Source organism: Mustela putorius, unplaced genomic scaffold, assembly GCF_011764305.1.
Source record: "Mustela putorius furo isolate JIRA1106 unplaced genomic scaffold, ASM1176430v1.1 tig00537227_pilon_pilon_pilon, whole genome shotgun sequence".
Classification (NCBI taxonomy): domain Eukaryota; kingdom Metazoa; phylum Chordata; class Mammalia; order Carnivora; family Mustelidae; genus Mustela; species Mustela putorius.
Window position 1 is genome coordinate 22,425,934 of NW_025422368.1, and position 15,344 is coordinate 22,441,277.

A 15,344-nucleotide genomic window follows, 5' to 3' on the forward strand; every position below is an offset into this window, starting at 1 on the left:
CATTATAAAAACCCATTGGATCTGACTCACATCAGATCTAAAGACACATATACAATGAAAATGAAGGGATGGAAAAAGTTTCCATGCAACTGGAAATAAAAAGAAAGCCATACTTATATCAGACAAAATACTTTAAAACAAAGACTGTAATAAAAGACAAAGGAAGGCATTACTTAATGACAAAGGTGCAAATCCAATAAAAGAACACAACATTTGTAAATATTTACATACCAAACCTAGGAGCACCTAAATACTTAAACCAAATATTAATAGATCTAAAAGGAAAAATTAACAGCAATACAATGATAGTAGGGGATTATAATACCCCACTTATATTGAGGGATAAATAATCCAGACAATAATTAATAAGGAAATATCAGCCTTAAAAACATTAGATCATATGGACTTAATAAAAAATGCAGATCATTCCATCCAAAAGCAGCAAAATACATATTCTTTGCAACTGCACATGAAGAGCTTTCTCCAGGATAGATGACATTTTAGACCACAAAACATATCTCAATAAACTTAAGAAGATTGAAATCTTTTCAAATATCTTTTTTGATCACATGGTATAAAACTAGAAATCAAGTACAATAAGAAAACTGAAAGATTCACAAGTATGTGAAGATTAAACAATGTGGTACTCAACAACCAATGGGTCAATGGAGAAATCAAAGGGGAAATTTAACAAATACTTTGAGATAAAAGAAAATGGAAATACAATAACCCAGAATCTATGGATACATCAAAAATAGTTCTATGAGGGAAGTTGGGACCAATACAGCCCTACATCAAGAAACAAGAAAAAGCTCAAATAAACAATCTAATTAGATTAAAAAAGAACAGGTAAAGTCCAAGGGTAGTAGAAGAAAGGACGTAATAAAGATTAGAGTAGAAATAAATGAAATAGAGAATTAAAAAACAACAGAAAAGATCAATAAATCTAAGAGCTGCTTCTTTTGAAAGAATGAGCAAGATGGACAAATGTTCAGCTGGATTTCCCAAGACAAAAAGAGAGAAGTCTCAAATAAGTAAAATTAGAAATAAAAGAGAAGTTACAAAGATACTACAGAAATACAAAAGATCATAAGAGGCTTACCATGAATAATTATATGCCAACAACTGTACAACATAGAAAAAATGAATAAATTCCTAGAAATATATGCTTTTCTTAAAAAATAAATAAATTCCTAGAAATATATAACCCATGAGAGACTGTGGATTCTGAGAAACAAACTAAGGGTTTTGGAGGGAGGGGGTTCGAGGGTTGGGTGAGCTTGATGGTGGGTATTAAGGAGGGCATATATTGCATGGAGCACTGGATATGGTTCATAAACAATAAATCTTGGGACACTGAAAAATAAAATTAAATTTAAAAAAGAAGAAATAAAAATGAAGAAACAGTCTGGATGGACTGATTACTAGTAAGGCAATTGAATCAATAATAAAAGAAACATCCCAAAAAACAAAAGTCCAGGACCAGACAGCTTCACTGGGTAATTCCAGCAAACTTCTAAAGAAAATTTAATACCTATCCTTCTCAATCTCTTCCTAAAAATTGGAAAGGAGGGAAAGCTTCCAAATTCACCTTACAAGGCCAGCATTACCCTGATACCAAAACCAGACAAGGACACAACAAAAAAAGAAAATTACAGGCTAATATCTCTGATGAATGTAGATGTAAACAAAAATCCTCAACAAAATATTAGCAAACTGAATTCAACAATGCATTAAAAGGATCACACATCATGATCAAGAGGGACTTATTCCACAATGCAAGCATGATTCAACATCTGCAAATCAATCACAACACATCACAATAACAACATGAAGGATAAAAATCACATCATTATCTTAATAGATGCAGAAAAAGCATCTGACAAAATTCAACACTCACTTATGATAAAAACTTCCAATGAAGTGAGGCTAGAGGGAATCTACCTCAACATAATAAAGGTGATATATGACAAACCCACAGCAAACATCATTCTTAACAGTGGGAAGCTGAAAGCTTTTTGTCTAAAATCAGAAACAAGACAAGGATGCCCACTTTCACCACTTTTATTCAACATCATATTGGAAGCTGTTCCCAGGGCAATTAGGTAAGAAAAAGAAACAAAAATCATCCAAATAGGAAAGAAAGAAGTAAAACTGTCACTATTTGCAGATGACATCATTCCGTATATACAAAACCCTAAGGATTCCACAAATAACAATTAGAACTAATAAATAAATTCCGTGAAGTTGCAGGACACAAAATTAGTAAATTAAAATTGATTATGTTGCTACATACTAATAATAGAAATTTATCAGGAAGAGAAACTTTAAAAACTATTCCATTTTGAATGGCATCAAAAGGAATACAATAATTAGGAAGAAATTTAACCAAGGAGGTGAAACACCTGTACACTGAAAACTATAAGACAATAATAAAAGAAATTAAAGATACAAATGCATGCAAGTATATTTTGTGCTAATAAATTGAAGAATTAATATTGTTAAGATGTTCATATTACCAAAGTAATCAACAAATTTAATGCAATCTCTATCAAAATTCCCATGGCATTTTTTCACAGTACTAAAACATATAATTCTAAAATTTGTATGGAACAAAAAAGACCCCAAATAGCCAAAGCAATCTGAGGAAGAAGAATAAAACTGGAGGTGTAGTGCTCCCAGATTTACAACTACACTAAAAAGCTATAATAATCAAAACAATATGGTATTGACATTAAAACCAATGCATAGATCAATGGAATGGAAAAGAAAATTCAGGGAAAAAACCACACATAAATAGTCAATGAATCTATGACAAAGGAGGCAAAAATATACAAGGGGGAAAGGGCAGTCTTTTCAATAAATGGTGTTGGGAATACTGGACAGCCACAAGCAAAAAATTGAAAGAGGACTCCTATTTTACACCATACACAAAATAAACTAAAAATGTATTAAAGACCCAAGATGGGATTGGGAGGGAGACAAACCATAAGTGACTCTTAATCTCACAAAACAAACTGAGGGTTGCTGGGGGGAGGGGGTTTGGGAGAAGGGGGTGGGATTATGGACATTGGGGAGGGTATGTGCTTTGGTGAGTGCTGTGAAGTGTGTAAACCTGGTGATTCACAGACCTGTACCCCTGAGGATAAAAATATATGTTTATAGAAAAAAATTAAAAAAAAAAAACCTAAATGTAAAACTTGAAACCATAAAAGGAAAAAATATTTTCAAGTAAACTCTTTGACATTAATCTTAGGAATATATATATTTTTAAAATCTGGCTTCTTAGGCAAAGATAACAAAAGCAAACAAAACAAAAAACAAAGGGACTACATCAAACTAAAAAGCTTCTTTCTGTATAGTGAGGGAAACCATCAATAAAATAGAAAGGCAAAATTCTGAATGCAAGAAGATATTTGCAAATCATATATGAGGTAAGGAGCTAATATTCAAAATGCATAGAGAACTCAATAACAACAACAACAACAAAAAGTCTGATTTTTTAAATGGGCAAATAATCTGAAAAGACATTTTTCCAAAGACATCCACAGGTGGCCAGTAGGTACATGAAAAGATTTCATATCACTAATAATCAGGGAAATGCCAATCAAAATCATAATGAGATATCACTTCAGACCCGTAGAATGGCTATTATCAAAAATAAAAGAAATAACAAGTGTTGGGAATAAAGTGGAGAAAAGAGATCCTTTCTTCACTGCTGGTTAGAATGTAAATCGGTGCCACCACTATGGAAAACAGTACAAAATTTCCTCAAAAAAATTAAGAATAGAACTACCATATAATCAATACCACTTCTGGGTACTTATCCAGAGAAAATAAAAACACTAGATTTTATCAGCCAAAGCTGAATTTAAATACACAAATCTCATCTCCAGTATGGGTTATAGTATGTGACTCTCTCCAAAGGGCAAGGCTATGACATTTAATTCATAGACAATAATGAAAAAAATATTCTAAAGTGTTTTTCATCTGGGACAGACTCTTATTCCAGAACTGTTCTTGCTTAGTTATTTTCTCTAGTAAGAAACTGAAAAGCTGGTGGAAGTCCAAGGTGGAATAGAAGTAGGAGACCTTAGTTTTGTCTGGTCCCTGGAGGTCAGCTAGACTGCTATCAAATCATTCTGAACAGCTGTGAACTCAACTGGAGAGCTAGGAAAAGAATAGCTGCAGCTTTACAAATAGAAAAGTGACCATTTTCTGCAAGAATGAAAAGATGGAAAAACTCAACTCAAAAAGGAGAATAAGAGGCAGTACTGACTGCCAGGGACCTAATCAGTATGGACGTAAGTAAGATGTCATAACTAGAGCTCAGAATGATGATTACAAAGATACTAGTTGGGCTTGAGAAAAGCATAGAAGACACTAGAGAATCCCTTTTTGGAGAAATAAAATAACTAAAATCTAACCAAGTCAAAATAAAAAAGGCTACTAATGAGATGCAATAAAAAAATGAAGGCTCTAACTGCTAGGATAAATGAGGCAAAAGAGAGAATCAACGATACAGAAGACAAAATGATGAAGAATGAAGAAGCTGGGAAAAAGAGGGATAAACAACTACTGGATCACAAGGGGAGAATTCAAGAGATAACTAACACCATAAATCAAAACATTAGAATAGTTGGGATCCTAGATCCTAGAAAAAAGGGGCAAAAGGTATATTGGAGCAAAGTATAACCGAGAACTTCCTTAACTTAATTGGGGGGAGGAAACAGGAATTCAAGTCCAGGAGTCAGAGAGAATCCCCTCCAAAATCAATAAAAATTGATCGACACCCTGACATATAATGAATACTGCAGATGTCAGGGACAAAAAGTAAATCATAAAAGCAGGTCAGGACAAGAAGTGTGTAACCTGCAAAGGTGGAAATATTAGACTAGCAGCAGATCTACCCACAGAGACCTGGCAGGCCAGAAAGGGCAGCGTGATATAGTCAGGGTGCTATAGGAGAAAAATATGCAGCCAAGAATACTTTATCCACCCAGGATGTTATTCAAAATACAAGGAAAAGTAAAAAGGTTCCAGGACAAAGAGAAACTAAAAGAATTTGTGATCACTAAACCAACCCTGCAAGAAATATTAAAAGGCATCCTTTAAGGAAAGACAGCCCAAATGTAACATAGACAAAAGGACACAGAGACAATATACAGAAACAGTGACTTTACAGATAATACAATGGTACTAAATCCATCTCTTTCAACAGTTACTCTGAATGTAAATGGGCTAAATGCCCCAATCAAAAAACACAGAGTATCAGACTGGATTAAAAAACAAGACAAATTGATATGCTGACACCAAGAGACTCATTTTATACTCAAAGACACTTCCAGATTGAATGTGAGGGGGTGGAAAAACAATTTACCATGCTAATGGTCATCAAAAGAAAGCTGGGATGGCAATTCTTACATTAGACAACTTAGATTTTAAACCAAAGACTGTAATAAGAGATGAAATAGGACATTGTATCATCATTAAAAGGTCTTTCCAGGGGTGCCTGGGTGGCTCAGTTGGTTAAGCAGCTGCCTTTAGCTCAGGTCATGATCCCAGCGTCCTGGGATCGAGTCCCACATCAGGCTCCTTGCTCGGTGGGGAGCCTGCTTTTCCCTCTGCCTACCACTCTGTCTGCCTGTGCTCGCGCTCTCTCTCTCTAACAAATAAATAAATAAAAATCTTTAAAAAAAAAAAAAAAGTCTTTCCATAAAGAAGATCTAACAATTTTAAATATGTATGCCCCTAACATGGGAGCAGCCAATCATATAAACAAATTCATAGCAAAATTAAAGAAACACATAGATAATAATACAATAATAGTAAGGGGCTTTAACACCCACTCACTGAAATGAACAGATCATCTAAGCAGAGGATTAACCAGGAAACAAGGGCTTTGAATGACACACTGGAACAGATGGACTTCACAGATATATTCAGAGCATTCCATCCTAAAGCAACAGAATACACATTCTTCTTGAGTGAACATGGAAAACTGTACAGAATAGATCATATACTGTATTGCAAGTCAGGTCTCAACTAGTACCAAAGATTGGGATGATCCCCTGCATATCCTCAGACCACAACACTTAGAAATTTGAACTCACTCACAAGAGAAAATTTGGAAAGAATTCAAACATCTGGAGGTTAAAGACCTGAATGAATGGGTCAACCAGGAAATTTAAAAATTAAAGAAAAAAAAAGTGGAAACAAATGAAAATGAAAACACAACTGTTCAAAATCTTTGGGATGCAGCAAAGGCAGCCATAAGAGAGAAATACATAGCAATACAAGCCTTCCTCAAGAAACAAGAAAGGTCTCGAATACACAATCTAACTTTACACTTAAAAGACCTGAAGAAAAAAAGCAAATAAAGCCTGAAACTGTCAGATGAAGAGAATTAATAAAGATTAGAGCAGAAATAAATAAAATAGAAACCAAAAAAAAAATAGAACAGATCAACGAAACTAAAATCTGGTTCTTTGGAAAAATTAAAAAGATCAGTAAGCCTCTTGCCAGACATATCAAAAAGAAAAGAAAAAGGACCCAAATTAATAAAATCATGAATGAAATAGGAGAGATCATAATGAACAAAGAAGAAATACAAACAATTATAAGAACATACTATAAGCAACTATATGCCAACAAATTAGGCAATCTGGAAATAATGGATGCATTCCTAGAGACATATAAACTATCAAAAATTAACCTGAAAGAAAGAGAAAACCTGAACGGACCTATAATCAGCAAGGAAATTGAATCAGTAATCAAAAATCTTCCAACAAACAATAGTCCAGTGCCAGGTGGCTTCCCTGGGGAATTCTTTCAAACATTTAAAGAAGAATTAATACCTATTCTGAAGCTGTTTTAAAAAATGGAAGAATAACTTCTAAAGTCTTTCAATGAGGCCAGAGTTACCTTGATCCCAAAAATCAAAGACCCCACCAAAAAGGATAATTACAGACCAATGTCCCTGATGAACATTTATGCAAAAATCTCACAAAATACTAGCCAATAGGATCCAACAATACATTAAAAGGATTATTCACCATGATCAAGTAGGATTTATTCCAGGGCTGCAAGGGCACTTCAATATTCACAAATCAATCAAAGTGATACAGTACATTAATAAAAGAAAGGACAAGAACCATATGATATTATCAATAGATGCAGTTCTCTGCATCTATAATAGATGCAGCATCTGTTAAAGTACAGCATCTTTTCTTGATCAAAACTCTTCGAAGTATAGGGATAGAAGGTACATACCTCAATGCCATAAAAGCCATCTATGAAAAACCCAGTGAATATCATTCTCAGTGGGGAAAAACTGAGAGCTTTCCCCTAAAGTTAGGAACACAGCAGGGATATCTACTAAAACCATGGCTATTCAACATAATACGAGAAGTCCTAGCCTCAGCAATGGAATAAAGAGAAATCCATCAAAATCCTAGAGGAAAACACAGGCAGTAACCTCCATGATCTCAGGTGTAGCAAATTCTTGCTAGACATGTCTCAAAGGCAAGGGAAATAAAGGCAAAAAGGAAGTATTGGGACTTCATCAAGATAAAAAAGCTTTTGCACAGCAAAGGAACTAGTGGACAAAATTAAGAGACAACTGACAGAATGGGAGAAGGTATTTGCAAATGCCTTATCAGGTAAAGGGCTAGTATCTAAAACCTATAAAGAACTTATCAAACTCAACACCCAAAAAACAAATAATCTGTTAAGAAATGGGAAGAAGACATGAACAGACATTTATCCAAAGAAGACATCCAAATGGCCAACAGACATTTGCTCAACATCACTCAGCATCAGGGAAATACAAATCAAAACCACAATGACAGGGAAGCCTGGGTGGCTCAGTAGGTTAAGGCCTCTGCCTTCGGCTCAGGTCATGATCCCAGGGTCCTGGGATTGAGCCCCACATTGGGTTCTCTGTTCAGCAGGGAGCCTGCTTCCCTTCCTCTCTCTCTCTGCCCCCCTGCCTACTTGTGATCTCTGCCTGTCAAATAAATAAATAAAATCTTAAAAAAAAACAACAACAACAACACAATGAGATACCACCTCGCACCAGTCAGTATGTATTTCTAGGTGGTAAATCTATGTTCTGATTCTTATTTTATTGTAAATATTTCTGCTAAAAAAATAAACAGTAGGCATTAGTGATTTGATTACTGCCTTTCTTTGGTTGTTTTTATTTAATATATCTAAGATGAAAAGAGAAAATTTGGTGTGACAAATATATATTCTATTTTGATGTCCATGCCATGAAATGCTCAAAAGAATACAGTGGAATTAATATATGTTGATTCTGAACTACAAGAGACCACACATGAAGGTTGTACACATTGGATCTGTAGTCAAGAGGAGATTAGATAGATTAAAAGCATGAGTTTGAAGTTCCCTTATAATTAAATATAATGAATTGTTGTAACTTTAAAAACAAAAGTAAATCTAAGCAATTTAATAAATCAATTTTTTAAGAAAGTTTCATTTTTTCATTGAGTAAAAAGCTATTTTAATTGTAAAAGACTGTGATTCACAATCCATGTTAGAGAGAAAGACGGTCCTAACCTTTAGAAATTATGTCTTGCTCTTTCTTTCCCCGAACAACTATCTTAACAAATGTCTTTCACATCAAGTGGTAGAAACCACAGAAGTCATGTCAGTCTGCATTTGCTTTACCTAATTGATGATCTCAAGAATGAGGAAGGGATGATGACTCCATTAAGCTGTCAGCGCCGGCCAATGTGCACACAGCATTGTAAATTGCCCATTTCTTCACTGTGCTCCCCCTATTTTAAAATATTAGAATAGGAGTCAGTCAGGCCCAGAAGGGTCCCAGAGGAATATTTTCTGCCTTTGCCTGCTCTATCTCCCTGAATTCTGCAACCTCACAATGACATAATGCTTCAAATCTCATTCTGTGGGAGTCACAAGGTCAAACTGGTCAGTTCTATGCAGTTCCAAACAATAGGTGCCATTTAATATATAGTTTTTCTTGATTCATAGCAATTTTAATATTATCACAAATATGAATGAACGTACTTCCTTTCTAAACCAGTAAACCAGACAGATACCCCTTCATGGCCAGAAAACAACACAAAACAATAACATTTGGTTAGGCAGAGTGATCTTTCCCATCAGTACAATAGTCATCAGGTGGATAATGACTGAGTTAATGGCTATTAGATGGTTTGTATTAAAGAAATAATATCAACTGCTGAATATTTGCTATGTTCCATTCACAACGCTTATCTCCTATCTTACAATTTTTGCAACTGTTTTCCCAATTTTGTAGATGAGGAAACAAAAGCTTACAGAACCTATGATACTGCTAGCAGCAGAACCAGGATTTGAACACTGCTTCAAATTTTAACTCTAGAGTTAATTTTAGACTTCACATAAGAAGCTGTGCAGGACAAACACACAGAGAAACCATGCTTGTTCCACCATGAAACTATGACATAGAGAAGAAGAAAATATTATTTTTTCCAAAAATTTGATATGTGTATGAGGGTGTTACACAGGAAATTTGCCTAAATTCCATTATGAAACAAAAGAAAAACTAAAGAGCATGGAAAGTTGGTACTCTTTCAGGAATAATAACAATAACATAACACCCTTAAAACCCCTACTAAAAGCCCTGCCTTTTTCTTCTTAAATTTCCCATCTGTGATTCTATAAGCATGAAATTGAAAGAAGACACCTCTATGCCAAACCAATCTAAATTTCCTATATGAATTCTCTAGAATGTCTCCTTTTTCAACCTCCTTATTTTTATTTTATTCTTTATTTTGTTCCAGTGCATTCTACATAAAAGCTATAGTTCCCAGCCTCCCTTTCAAATCTCTAAATCTCATTGTCTTTATTCGATTTCTTCTCACTCTATTCTACTATTTTCATTTTTTATGGCCCATCTTACTATTTCTATTTTCTTCTGTGGCTGTGAACATTATGAATACCCCTGCTCCTGTCCCTGTGAATGTTATAAATCCTCTGCCTATATCATCTTTATTTTTCTCACTTTCTGTCTGGCATCGCTAAAATAAACCCCATATTTACATAATAGATAATACCTATATAATCTCTTGTGTATATATTTGCCAAAGAGAAGCAAAAATATGTTTGTTAATTCATGAATTTATTTGTAGTTGAGATTATCATTTTATTCCAGAGTATATATTAATTATATAGATTCTTTGACATTTAATTACACATCTCGCAAGGATTTTTAAAAAGAATCATTAGAAAATGAATTATATTAAATGGTAAATAAACAAAAATCTCCTGTAATAGTGATAATTATGACTGATAATTTATCACCTCGATAGAAATAATAAAGATGGCAATAATGATGATAAATCTATGAACTAAATATTATTATCCTTGTATACACACAAAAAAAACCCTATCCTCCCTAAGTCATGGTAAATAAGCCTAAAATGAATAAGCCTACGGTGGTGGTTGACTGTAATCATGCCACTAGTATTGTCTCTTGCACAAATCCTACTTAGTGATTTTGAATATTATGTATTTCCAAAGGCATTGCCAGATGTCAGTGAATATATAAAGAATACAAAAGGTTAAAAAAAATAGAAAAAGTGCCTTAAAATATTATCAACTACCAATACTTTTCTATTAAAAACTTCCAGAAAGCTGAAAAGTAATTCTCATTGTACTCTATATCATAGATAATCCAGGTTCACATTTACTTACATAACTGCTGCTGTAAGGAGGCTCTGTTATTACCATTTACTATTCATGGCAACAGGATTTTAAGACATTGTCCCTATATGTTGAGTCACACTCAGTCTAGATAGAACAAATGAGAGGAAGCATAAAAACCCAGGAGTAGGAGTGAGCATTAAATTCTTGCTCAATTTGTTTGTTTATTTGTTTCTATGCTACTTTTCTGGATGACAGAGAATAAAAGCAACACTGTTCTTGATCAAGGAAGGAGCGTAGGAAAAAGAAGAAAATGTGTCTAAAGTCAGAACATGTCAAAGAAATGGCCAAAAAATTCCTTAATTCATCTATTATAATTCTAGCTTCAGGAAGAATAAGAAAAGCATATTGTTCTTTTGAATCCCAGAAAGAAAAAAGAAATCCAACAAATGAATTTTTGAAGTCGAACTTAATTTAAGAAAATAAATTGAATAAGAAAAGCTAGGATTTGCTTTGATGCTTAATCAATTGAATTTTATTGGTGCTCTTTTTACCGTGAATTATGGGACACATTAAAATACTTAATTCATATTCATTTAACATTGATTTAGTTAAATGGCTTCTGGCCACTATTACAATAAAGACTAATAATAACGACAGAACTGAGAAAGATGTATTGTGGCCCATGCATCATTTTTCAATACTAGAGGTCAAATAGATTCCAGGATTCTGGAGCCAATTTGTATAGGTTCAAATCCCAACTCTGTCACTTATTAAATGTGCAACCATAGGTAATTTATCTAACCACTCTGTGTCTCAATTTCCTCATGTTTAAATATGGATAATAATAGTATCTACCCCCATAGAGTTGTTATAGAAATTAAATTACTTAATAAATATAAAAATTCAGAAAAAGTCCCTCCCATATATTAGGCACTATTTAAGTATCTGCTGTTATTTGAAAGCTATTTTTGAAAAAATTATGTGACTAATTATGACATTCACTTCTGGGTTTGTTTTTTTTTTGTTGTTGTTGTTGTTTAAAGATTTTATTTTTTTATTTGACAGAGAGAGAGAGACAGTGAGAGAGGGATCATAAACAGGGGGAGTGGTAGAGGAAGAAGCAGGCTTTCTGTAGGGAGCCAGAAGCAGGCTCGATCCCAGAACCCTGGGATCATGAGCCGAAAGCAGATGCTTAAGAACTGAACCACCCAGGCACCCCTCACTTCTGGTTTTAATAATACTCATAAAACCAGAAATAGAAAAAAAAAATTCTTAATTTAAGGTATCAGTTAAGAATGTTTCTGGTGGAAAATAACAGAAAACTCCATGAATGGTGGTTTAAGCTACAAAAACATTTTGTGTTTATTTTAGAATAATTTCAGAAGCAGAGTCTCAGAACTGGGTCAGTGAGCCAAAAATATCACACAAGACTCTGGCTCATTCCAGCTTTGTGTTCTGACCATGCTTAGCTGTCAGCTCTTCATTCTCATGCTGGCTGCTTATGATTAGAAGGGCTGCCACCACTGCACACATCAAGATTAGATGTAGGGAAAAAAGAATTGCCAACAAGTTCTGTACTCACATATAAACTGACACCTATCCCCTAAGAGGATTCAAGTTATCTCTCTCTCAAAACACTAGCAGACTTCTCTAAGAGAAGTAACAGACTCTCCAGCATCCAATGAGAGGCCACAGAAAGGCTTTTGGGTCAGCCCACGAACAACAGTCCTTGATAGACAGTCTATCAGAAACCAACAACAAATGTCAAACATATGATGAAACACTCAAAAGTATTCTGATTGAAGCTCAGAACAAGAAAATCTGCTTATTTACAGATATTATTCAGTATTTTTAAGGAGGCCCTAGCCAGTGGCCATAAGCAATGAAAATCAAAGATAATCAACTGAAAAATTTATATTTGAAATGAAATAAAATTATAATTCAATTCCTTGGCTCACTATTGGTAATAATCTACTGAAATACACAAGTACACAAAGATGTGTGTATAAAATTGCAGTATTATTAGCAGTATTCAAAAACTAGAAGTCGTGTAAGTACCCATCACCAGAGTGGGATTTAATGAATTATAGTCCATTCATAATGTAACATACCATGGAGATATTTGAAAGAATGACATATATCCATACATAATAAGGAAAAATGCTTGCCATATATTGTTCAGTGAATTAAGCAAGTTACACATGTAGAGGATGATTCCATTTTGATTTTAAAATATATGTAAATTTATATAAATTACATACATACATTTGCATATGTTTCAGGACCAGGACTAGGGGGAAGTAAGTGAAGTGCTTAGAGCACAAAATGTAAGGTGCTCACTCTCAAAGCCTCTTTTTTTAATTTTACATACTAGATGCCTCACTCACTGTACCAGAGTCCTGGCCTTGATGAGGGCCTTGAAAAATCCTTGAGAAGAACCATACATGAGTAAAGGAATATTTTCATTTTAACCCTTTTTACTTATATGTTTATTTGATTTTTTTTTTTTAAGGAAAGATTGAAACAAATTGTTTAATGAGGCATGTATCCAAGGGACAAATGGCTACCACACAGCAGTAAAAGACTTTCCTTAGCCTGGGGCCCCTTACAGTGCAACAGCACGTTAATATTTGAGCAGGCTTTCCTGTTCACTTCCACATAATTTTTCAGAATTTTCATTTATTTTATTAATTCTCCAATCCTTTGACAGAGGAAATACTATCAACACTGAATGTATGAATGATCATACTTGTTTCTAACTGTATTTTTTAATGTTCTCAATGCTTATTAGTAAAAGCTCTTCCAAGGTCAGTTTCTGTATAATTACCATGTAATCGACTGAGCAAAACTTTAATGACTCTTTAATAGCACAGAAAGTGGTCATTTGCCAAATAATTACATTAGCTGAAGTCACTCGTCTATGTATCAATAGATACTCTGCTGACCGTGGAATCTCTACATGAATATGAGTAACTTCCATCTTTTTCATTCAGGCTATTTATCTTTCCTTCTGATCAAAATTCATTCCCTTTGTTGTTTTGTTTTTCCAAGTTTTGAGCTTTACATGGTTCTTTAAATGTGATTTGATAACCTTAATTTTATCAGGAGAGCATATTTTGTTGTAACATAGTCACCTTTAGTAATTAAAACTAACAATTGGCTTAGCTTTATTTCATTATGCATACTTTTTATTTCATTATGCATACAAAAGGTAAAGAGTAGAAAGTGTGCCCTGTTTTTTTTTTCCATTCTCTTCCATGCATTTAATTATCCCTTCATTTGTTCATTTCACAAATATTTATTGAGCCCCTTTTCTGTGCCAGGCACCAGTCTAGGACCCAGGGATACCAGTGAGTAAGGTAAGTCAAATGGTCTTTGTTCTTGCTTTACTTAGGTCTCTGCTCAAATATCACCTCCCCCAAGAAGCTAAGTGTGCCCTGTTTTATACTAGTAATAAACTGACACAATCTTCTTGCTATTTTTATATTACCTCCATATGGTGTGAAATGTTTTCATTGTGTTTTGTTGTTTTTCAAAGACAGGTCTAATAGCTTCCTTCTCTGTTTTAAAACCTTCCAAACCCATCCATAAAATATTCTACCCATAATTCCCCCATCCATATTCACAATTATAAATTAGCAAATGGCTGAAATAAACAAAACATATTTCAAAATACAGATTACCTGGTTTTTATTTTTCCCAAGTGTAATTTTAAAAGCAAACACAGGGTTCCCAAATCTGCTGTGATACCAGCATGTCACAAGTCAGTTTATGGAAGAGTGAAACCTTTATCTAATTCAGCCAGCTGTTTGGGCTTCCTTATGCCAAACAATGGATTTGACCATTTTTCCTAATGACTTGATTAACTTTGGTAACATGAAAATACTGATAGTTGCTTAGAAATTAAACTTAAGGTGATGTCAATTTATAATTTGAACCAAAGTTCCATTTCAATAGGACAGGTGCTTATTTATTCCTTTAGAGAGTAAATAAGCTAAATTAATATTTTAATATGGGATAAACTGGTTCATGTTTTTGGATTCATACCTATTTATAAATTTTATCTACATTTCCTACTTGAACAAAGAGTGAACTCACTTTTGAGGAAAAGAGATTAACTATTTTTAAATTAGTAGACCATCCTATTTCAGTCATGTGGTTCTTTTTTTGGCTGGATTGAGTTGCATGAAAAATAATATTAATTTGGTTCCTAATACAGTTAATTAGCCTTGAGAAATTTAAATCTCTCAAATTCCTTCAGCAGTCCACTGTTTGTTTCCATTACTTTAATTACATGGAAGCATTTGTCAATAATCTCTATTGAATATTTTAGATGTTTCTTTCCAGACCTCCATTTACCTATTTATAAACAAATGTAAAATTAGAAAGTTAAAAGAAAAAAATCTCTATCATTCCAAAATTCTACAATTCTATCTGAATTTTGAAATGGTCTAAGAACCTAGATGTCCATCAACAGATGAATGGATCAAGAAGATGTGGTATATATACACAATGGAATACTATGCAGCCATCAAAAGAAATGAAATCTTGCCATTTGCGACAACATGGATGGAACTAGAGCGTATCATGCTTAGCGAAATAAGTCAAGCAGAGAAAGACAACTATCATATGATCTCCCTGATATGAGGAAGTGGTGATGCAACATG

General features: G+C 33.8%; 1 protein-coding gene across 9 annotated transcripts in view; it reads right to left on the bottom strand.

Moving 5' to 3' along the window:
• Positions 1-15,344, bottom strand: part of LMNTD1 (lamin tail domain containing 1) — a 492,088-nt gene that overhangs the window by 382,383 nt on the left and 94,361 nt on the right. For 7 of the 9 annotated variants that reach the window (XM_045073009.1, XM_045073017.1, XM_045073012.1 and 4 more), the window contains one exon: positions 8,692-8,801. The exons of the other annotated variants lie outside the window; for them this stretch is intronic. The gene's annotated coding sequence lies outside the window, so the exon portion shown is untranslated. The remainder of the gene's footprint in view (positions 1-8,691; positions 8,802-15,344) is intronic. 9 annotated transcript variants of the gene reach the window in all.